Here is a 9,423-nt window from a genome sequence, read left to right as displayed (position 1 = left end):
ACTTAGCAAAACCAATTGCTCTATGTTGCCCAAAGTATTTTTCCATAACTGAAAGACATCTGAAAAAGGAAGAAAATATGAGTTGTCTTAGTGAGACTCATATGAATTTTTCAGTTGCTACAAGAGGCAATTAATTAGAGGGCACTTTTGGTGTCTTGTCATCTTGATCAATCTGGTTTAGCCTCCAGGGCTATCAACCTCAGAGCTGGAAACACTTACTCCCCAGGCCAAATCTGCTGCCCCCACCTAGATCCCAGCAAAGCTTGGTGACCTCTCCTAAACCACAGACAGCTACACATGAGCTCTTGCCATCCCACCTGCAAGGAAACAGCCATGCAATTTAAAGATGGAAGAGACTGTGGTCATCATTTTACATTTTATGAACCTCTTCATTTTACAAGTAAAGAAATAGAGACCCAGAGATCCAAGGGCACAGGGCTAATGCCACCTCTCCTTGAAGTCAGATAGGAAGAGTCCTCACACCTCCTGCAGCCAAAATACAGTCATCCCCACTTTCCCTCCTAGAAAGAGGGTGACAGATGGGAGAGAAGCGTTTTTCCTTGCCACCTAACCCTGTCTATTTCCAAATCACTCATCAATTCACTCAGCAGCCTTGTCAAAAAAAACATTTTGAGCCCTGCGGGGGGCCCAAGAAAACTTGGAGACAAGAGGGAATGGGGCTAAGTGACTTCCAATGAGTGAGAGTGACTTCCCAATGGGACAGAGGATGTCAGGCAGGAAACGCATGTTCATTGGGTCACTGTCTCCCTGCACAAAGCCCAGAGCTGAAGGGCAGAGGGAAGGCAGCAGACCAAAGCAAGGAAGCAGGTCAGGCTTTGAGCTCAAGGTTTCCTTTCTATAGGTTCTAGGGGAAGAGGAGCTCACCAAAAAAAGAAAGAGAGAAAGGGAGAGAGAGAAAAGGAGAAGGGGTAGAGGAAAATGCCCCATGTACACCTAAAAAGGTCTGGCAGGGCACAGTTTGTCTAAGCACCCCAAGAGGCTTCTCAGCAGCCCAGAGACATGCACAGTAGGTCTGGGCTGTCAGGGGCAGGCAGGTCAGGACTGGAAGATGAGACTGGCCTCTGGGTTGCAGTGCCAGAGGTGTGGCCAGGCCAGGAGAGGGAGGCTCTTCCGGCTGATGCCCACCCCCACTCTGCAGCTGCCCTCCCTCTCCACTCTGCCTTGCTTCACTCCCACCCTTTTCCTGGTTTGGGTTCAAACCCTAGCCACTAGCTCCAACAGATAACACCCGCCCACTCAGCAAACTGGCTCACAGCCAAGAGACCGCCACACAATTGACTCTTCTGACACAGCACCTTTTGTTGCAGTCAAGATGTTTGAGAAGGAGAGGGTGAGGACACAGCTCAGTAGACCGGCTCCTGGCAACATGGCCTGGTCTGAAGCTCACATTTGCATTCGCGTCCTCGGGCCCCCACCCCGGCCCCCATCCGTGGAGCACAGAGAAACAGGTGGTGAGCATCCTCACTGGCAGATGCAGCAGGCGCTCACAGCAGAGGCAATGTCACTTTCCTTGTAGGTTTCTTGGCACCTTCTGGCCTTTCTGGAGCCAGCGCCTCCCGGGAGCTTGCTTCCTGGTGCTTCATCCAGGCCTTTGGCATAACCATCCAGGATCTGCCACTCATCCCACAAGGACTAGGGTCCTGCATTTTCTAAGTCACAGAAGCCTGTCAGGTCACACAGCCACAAAGTAAAGAGAGAGACACAGACAGGAGAAACCTCGTGGAGGAAAATCATCATCACTGAGTAATGGCAAAGGAGGACTCCGCAGGTTCTGAAAACCAAATCTCCTTAACTAACCATGTTTTTGTCCCACCCTGGGCAGGCCAGCACTTCTCCATTTTCACACAGCTCTCCCCACATTCACACAGGTCTGTTTGGTTAAAACAGAGAGAAGAATTGTGCTGAAGTGGCTACTGAATGCTAAGGTTTAGGGTTGTTTTTTTTTTTTATATTCTAGAAAAGGGTCTTGTTCTGTTACCCAGGCTGGAGTGTAGTGGTGCAATCATAGCTCACTGTAACTGGAAACTCCTAACCTCAGGCATCCTCCTACCTCAGCCTCCTGAGTAGATGGGACCACAAGTGCACACACTACCACACCCAGCAAATTTTTTTTTTTTTTTTTTTTACAGACAGGGTCTCGCTGTGTTGGCCAGGCTGGCATGCAGTGCCACAATCATAACTCACTTCAGCCTCAAACTCCCAGGCTCAAGCAATCAATCCCCCCACCTCAGCCTCCCGAGTAGCTGGGACCACAGGTGTTCATCACCACAGCCAGCTAAATTATTTTATTTTTTGTAGAGACAGATCTCACTGTGTCGCCGAGGCTGGTCTCAAACTCCTAGCCTCAAGCAATCCTCCCACCTCGGCCTCCTAAGTGCTGGGATTACAGGCGTGAGTCACCACACCTGGCCAAATGTTAAGACTTATATCACTGGAAGTTTCTGTGTATGAAGTCAAGTGCCTGACCTTAAGGCACCTACTTTCTAAAAGGAAAAATAAGGCAGGCAACTATCAGAAATATACGTGTAACATGCCACTCTGTGACACTGGGGATACAAGAAACGCCTCCTTAATTTTTTTAGTCAGATTGAATCTAATGAGACCCTACCTTCCAAAGATGATGAAGAGTTTCATGTCCGTCATTTGGGGGAATTATTTCTCCTTCCCATAAGCATAAGAACCCATGGGGTTTACATGATCCAAAAAAAAAACAAAGGAGGAGGACCTGCTCATCGCCCCCAAGATGCACTGCTTGCTCCTAGTCCGGGGCGTGTGCTGCATATGTTCAATGTCAGGCAGTTGTATTCCCTCCATGCCAAGTTCAGCCACAGAGGAATGTCCCTTAATAACCAGAACTCAGACAGCCCAGCGGTCATTGCCTTTGGATGTCTTTCCATCACTGAGATGCTGAATTCAAGGGAGGTCAGCTCTGCACTGTTTATGAAACACACACTCCTCCTAGTCCTAGGGGATATAGTCACTGTCTCCCTGGCCCTTGCAGCTCTCTGCTTAGATAAAACCTCCTGGCATTCTATGTCTCAGAGCCCTATCGTATTTTCTTCACAATACTGATCGCTAGCTGAAGCAATCTGATTTGTGGACTATGTGCTGGTTTACTGTGTTCTTCAGAAGAATACAAATTCTGTGAGAGCTGGATCCTTCCCAATCCTATTTGCTGATATATATCCAATGCCTAGAAAAGTGCCTGGCACAAGCTAGGGACAAGTATCTGTTGAATTAGTAACTTAATGTGCCAAGACTGAAACCTCCTCCTTTTCTTATACTATCAAATATTCTTTTGCCAACAAACCCCATGCTCAATGGCCCTAGATCTTCAAAAGCAGCATATCTCAGAGATGGAAAATGGAAAAGCATCGTTGGTTCTTTCTAGTTGAGTCTACAGGAAGAAAACTCAAGTTAATGTTTCAATTACCCATTATACACACATATATATATGGATATCTCTACGATGTCAATATTATTTTGCAGGAATAGAGTTGATAAGGGACTGAGCTGGACAAGATCACAAAGCTGATCTGAATTCAATAATTTTCAGACTGATAGTTCCGACTTGGCTTAAGGTTGCTTTCACTTCTGTTTGCTATCCAACTAGCAAATGATCAATGAAAATAATACACACAGGCTGGGCATGGTGACTCACGCTTATGATCCCAGCACTTTGGGAGGCTGAGGCAGGAGGATTGCTTGAGGCCAGGAGTTCGAGACCAGGCTGGCCAACATGGCGAAACCCCATCTCTACTAAAATTACAAAAATTAGCCAGGCGTGGTGGCTCACACTTGTAATCCCAACTACTCAGGAGGCTAAGGCAGAAGAATTTCTTCAACCCAGGAGGCGGAGGTTGCAATGAGCCAAGATCATGCCACTGCACTCCAGCCTGGGTGAAAATGAGACTCTGTTCCAAAAAAAGAAAAAGAAGGCCGGGAGCGGTGGCTCAAGCCTGTAATCCCAGCACTTTGGGAGGCCGAGACGGGCGGATCACGAGGTCAGGAGATCGAGACCATCCTGGCTGACCCGGTGAAACCCCGTCTCTACTAAAAAATACAGAAAACTAGTTGGGCGAGGTGGCAGGCGCCTGTAATCCCAGCTACACGGGAGGCTGAGTCAAGAGAATGGCGTAAACCCGGGACGCGGAGCTTGCAGTGAGCCGAGATCCAGCCACTGCACTCCAGCCTGAGCGACAGAGCAAGACTCCGTCCCAAAAAGAAAAAGAAAAAGAAAACAATATAAACAGAAGGGCTTGGCAGCTCACATCTGTAAGCCTGCAATCCCAGTGCTTTCGCAGGCCAAGGCAGGAGGATCACTTGAGGCCAGTGCTGGGAACAGGCCCCCAAATCTGCCATAAACTGGCCCCAAAACTGCCATAAACAAAATCTCTGTAGCACTGTGACCTGTTCATGACGACCATGATGCCCACACTGAAGGTTGTGGGTTTACCCCAATACGGGCAAGGAACATCTGGCCCACCCAGGGAGGAAAATCGCTTAAAGGCTTTCCTAAGTCACAAACAATAGCATGAGCGATCTGTGCCTTAAGGACATGTTCCTGCTGCAGATAACTAGCCAGAGCCATCCCTTTGTTTTAGCCCATCCCTTTGCTTCCCTATAAGGAATACTTTTAGTTAATCTATAATCTATAGAAATAATGCTTACCACTGGCTTGCTATCAATAAATATGTGGGTCAAACTCTGTTCAGGGCTCTCAGCTCTGAAGGCTGTGAGTCCCTTGATTTCCCACTCCACACTCTATATTTCTGTGTGTGTGTCTTCAATCTCACTAGTGCTGCTGGGTTAGGGTCTTCATGACTGAGCTGTTCTTGGCAGGCCAGGAGTTTGAGATCAGCCTGGGCAATACAGCAAGACCCCCCAGCTCTTAAAAAAAAAAAAAAAAGATATACACAAAAAGAAAAATATGGATGAGTAGAATCATCCCTGTTGCCTTCCTAAAATTATTTACAGTCCCCCAAAATTCAATGGCTTCAGCAGGTCAAGTAGAGTAAGGAACCGACCAAGACAAAAGAGCCCAGAATCTCAGTTCACTGACTTTCACAGGAATTTCCTATCCCATTTTTAACTGCACCAGTGGATCAGCTTTGGAGTGTGAGCCCTGGCCATAGTCCACAATAGAGGTTATGGTACAGACTAGCTTTGTGTCATTAAAAATGAATTAAAATAAATGGTTCATCTATGGTTGAAACAAGGAGAGTAATGTGCTATGGAAGACAGGAGGAAGAAAATGCTTTCAAACATATGAAGCGTTTCGTTTAAAAACTTGGAGAAGAGTAGAAGTTGACTCTGCAGAGGGGAGGAATCCACAAAAGCAAGCCGGGCTCCAAAGGAAGCTGTGGACGTAGGTTTACACCGAGAGACTGGAGCCATCTGGTGGAGAATGCTGAAAGCAACAAAGAATAATGAGAATCAGTGCAAATCTGCTAGAGAAATGAGGTCCCAGAAGTGGGGACTGGAAGATACTCTTTATTTTTACATATGATGAAGTTGAGATTCAACAAATTTAAGTGACTTGCTGAAGCTGAAAGGGTGAAATAATGTCATTATTAAATGGGTTACCCTCAGATATGGTTTCAATTCAGTATGAAATGAAAAGTGGAAAAGGTGATTTTGAAGAGCCCAGTGATCAGGGAATTTGTACTCCACTCTGAAACTTTCAACTCTTGCCCTTCTCTGTGCTAGTCTGTTCTCACACTGCTAATAAAGACATACCTGCAACTGGGTAATTTATAAGGGAAAGAGATTTAAGGGACTCACAGTTCCACATGGCTAAGGAGGCCTCACAATTATGGCAGAGAGCAAATGAGGAGCAGTCATGTCTTACATGGAGGCAGGCAAGAGAGCTTGTGCGGGAAACTCCCCTTTATAAAACCATGAGATCTCGTGAGATTTATTCACTACCACGAGAACAGTATGGGGGAAACCGCCCCCATGATTCAGTTATATCCACCTGGCCCCAGCCTTGACATATGGGGATTATTACAATTCTAGATGAGATTTGGGTGGGGACACAGCCAAATCATATCCCTCCCTGAGCCTGGGAATCTATAAAGCATCAATCATGATCTCTAAGTCAGTCTTGATTCTCTCTCTGGTCAATATTCAAACTCACACAGTTGGATTCCCAGCTATATGTCACAACCTGCTGCCCAGTCTGAAGGCCTCCCAACAGGGAGGGACGCATAGGTGACCACTCCCCTCCTGGAGTTGGAATTGCATTCTTAACACCACACCTTTATCACTGGTGGCAATAATGGGATTTCAAATAAACTTCTCTTTGGTCAAAGATTAGATAAGACTGTCCTGCCTCAACTGCATAGAAACTACAAATATTTACCTTGTTCTGATGGGCCTGAAACTTACAGAATGGATTTGCTGTAGATATGCTTTTGTACACATGTGAGCTTAGGCTTGTTCTATGGGTTATTATGCAGACAGAAGTAAACACCATTACTTAGTTCAATAGAGATAGTCTCCCTGAGGCCCAATCTCAAAGATAGATACAATTGATCAAAAGAAAAACAGACAAAAAAATAAATGAAATGACCCCGGATTTCTTAGCTGCAACCCATGAAAGCCACTCAGACTTAACAGAGTAGGAACTTGGTCAAGGATATTAGACAATTCACACAATTGCTGAGAGACCTAGAAAGCCAGTTGCTGGAACTACTTGGGCAGAAACAACACCCAGCTAGGTTGTGGGGGCTTGTAAGGAAGTATCTTAGCCCCCACTGTTCACTCTCTATGCCCCTAGAGACCAAACATTAAAGAGCTTTTAGCTGGGTGGAATGGCACACACTTGTAGTCCCAGCACTTTGGGAGGCTAAGGCAGGAAGATCACTTGAGGCTGGGAGTTCAAGACCAGCCTGAGTGACACAGTGAGACACCCTCTCTCCAAAAAAATAAAAAGAGTTTTCCCAAGGACCAACCATCTGTCCCCATGCTAGCTAGAAGATCAATTCCAGCAGGTAGCAGAAACTACTCTGTAGTCACCAGCACCCATGATAAGATCACATTTCCCAGCCTTCCTTACTGTTAAATGTGGTGACTGCCTGAGTTCCAGCCAATAAAATGTAGGTAGAGGAAAAGTGCATCACTTCCAGGAAGAGCCAGTAAAAGCCTCCTGCAAGTCATCTTTTCTTGCTTTCTCCCCTGCCTGAATGGAGAGGACTCTGTGGACCTAGAGAAGAGCAGAACCACAAGATGAGAAAAGCCTTGAGCCCCTGAGCGACCACATGGAAGGCCGCAGGTAAGTGGAAAGCATCCAAAAGAAAGTCTCACTATAAGACCTTCTCACTTATTGCCATCATCAGATTGCAAAAATTTTTTATTGAGGCAGAATCCATAGGTGATGAAAAGAAAATGTTTGTAGATTTAGAAAGGTTAAAAGTAAAATCCAGGCAGAGGCAGTAAGATTGCTTGAGCCCAGGAATTCAAGATCAGCCTGGGCAACAGAGAGAAACTCTTGTCTCTGCAAAAAATGCAAACATTAGCTGGGCATGTTAGCACATGCCTGTAGTCTTAGCTACTTGAAGACTGAGGCAGGAGGATCATGTGAACCCAGGAGGTAGAGGTTGCAGAGAGCCATGACTGCTCCACTGCACTCCAACCTGGGCAACAGAGTGAGACAGAAACTCAAAAAAAAAAAAAAAAAAGAAAAGAAAAACAAAATTCCAATGACAAGGTCAGAATGATTCATCCCTTCCCAATTTATAGACTCAGACAGTCTATGACAACATCTTGCCACCTGTTGTATCTGAGAGCCCCAGTATCTAGATGTAAAGCCATCTCTCAAGAACTCTTGGTCAACAGTAACAGTACCTTCTTTACTTACTATCATCCATTCCAGAAAGGCATCTTGATATCCACATGTTGGAAAGCATCCAACAGGTAAGTGGCCATTAGGCCTATTATTGGTTTAGCTACAATCATCTAGATAGTCCAAATTCGGACAAGTCAGCATTGCTGAATCACACAATCTCCTGGACAATTCAAGCAAGTAAACAAGGACTCTGCCTTTCATCTCTATTACAATTCACCTCTATTCAAATGAAGGTGATATTTTCATGGTGGATTCTTGCTCCAGCACCTATCTTAATACCTGGCACACAGACATTAGACAAATGTTTGTTAAATAAATGGATCAATGCATCAATCAATCTGGGTAATTATAGGCATACCATTGCTATCTGGTCTGCAAACTAAATTGCAGGATAAACATACAGCCAGTAAAATCACTACCAGAGCTAGATGGTTGTATATATACCAGGAATTTTTGTCCAGATGCCAAGGGGAGGTGGAGGAGGAGGCTGGGAACTATCCCAGCTGGCATGGCTCTATAGATCCCACTGCCAAAGAAAGCACAGAGGCAGAAACGGATCTTTGAGCCAACTCAGTGAATTCACAGGCTGGGAGATACCATCCCATCTCTCCTCATAAATAATGGAGGCATAGCATTATTCTGTGTCTTAGCTTTGCCATTTTTTAAGTATACAACTTTTTAATTGACAAATAATAGTTCATATTCATGGGGTACATAGTGATGTTTTCATACATAGCATTATTCTATGTCTTAGCTTTGCCATTTTTTAAGTATACAAATTTTTAATTGACAAATAATAGTACATATTCATGGGGTACATAGTGATGTTTTGATACATAGAATGTATAGTGATCAGATCAGAGTAATTAGCACATCCATCATCTCAACCATTTATCATTTCTTTGCATTGGGAACATTCAATAGCTTCCTTCTCTACTTTGCCATCTCTAACAAGCAGGGTAGGACTAGAAGAGAATGAAATCATGCAGCAAGAAAGAGATTATTTTGCTGGCAAATACTAGGATTCTACCGAGTTTCTTACTTCGCTTGGGAATTGAGATAAAGGCCCATGAAGAAGCAAGATCACAAACTTTCCCATATGAAACATATAGACACCCTTAGGTTTATGTCAAAATCCATCTTGATCTCTGAAGGAAGCAGTCCTTGAAAAACATATTTTTTTCCTAAGACTGTGGGAGGCTCATGGCACAGCAAACTACCTGGGTATTAATTGGTGATGTCCTAGGAGAACACAGTCAAGAAAATAGACACAAGCTAGGCACGGTGCCTCACAGCAGTAATCCCAGCACTTTGGGAAGCTGAGGCGGGTGGATCACCTAAGGTCAGGAGTTCAAGACCAGCCTGGCCAACATGGTGAAACCCCATCTCTACTAAAAATACAAAATTTGCTGGGCATGGTGGTTCTTGCCTGTAATTCCAGCTACTCCAGAGGCTGAGGCAAAAGAATCACTTAGAACCCAGAAGGCGGAGGTTGCAGTGAGACGAGATCGTGCCACTGCACTCCAGCCTGGGTGACAGAGCGAGACTGTCTC

General features: G+C 45.2%; 1 pseudogene; it reads left to right on the top strand.

Moving 5' to 3' along the window:
- Window positions 1-1,387: 1,387 nt before the first annotated feature.
- The window catches only part of LOC105513668, a 20,356-nt pseudogene continuing 12,320 nt past the window's right edge, over window positions 1,388-9,423 (top strand).

This window comes from Colobus angolensis, unplaced genomic scaffold (genome assembly GCF_000951035.1).
Source record: "Colobus angolensis palliatus isolate OR3802 unplaced genomic scaffold, Cang.pa_1.0 Scaffold233, whole genome shotgun sequence".
Classification (NCBI taxonomy): domain Eukaryota; kingdom Metazoa; phylum Chordata; class Mammalia; order Primates; family Cercopithecidae; genus Colobus; species Colobus angolensis.
The sequence above is the reverse complement of the archived record's forward strand: the minus strand, read 5'-3'. Positions and strand labels throughout refer to the sequence as shown.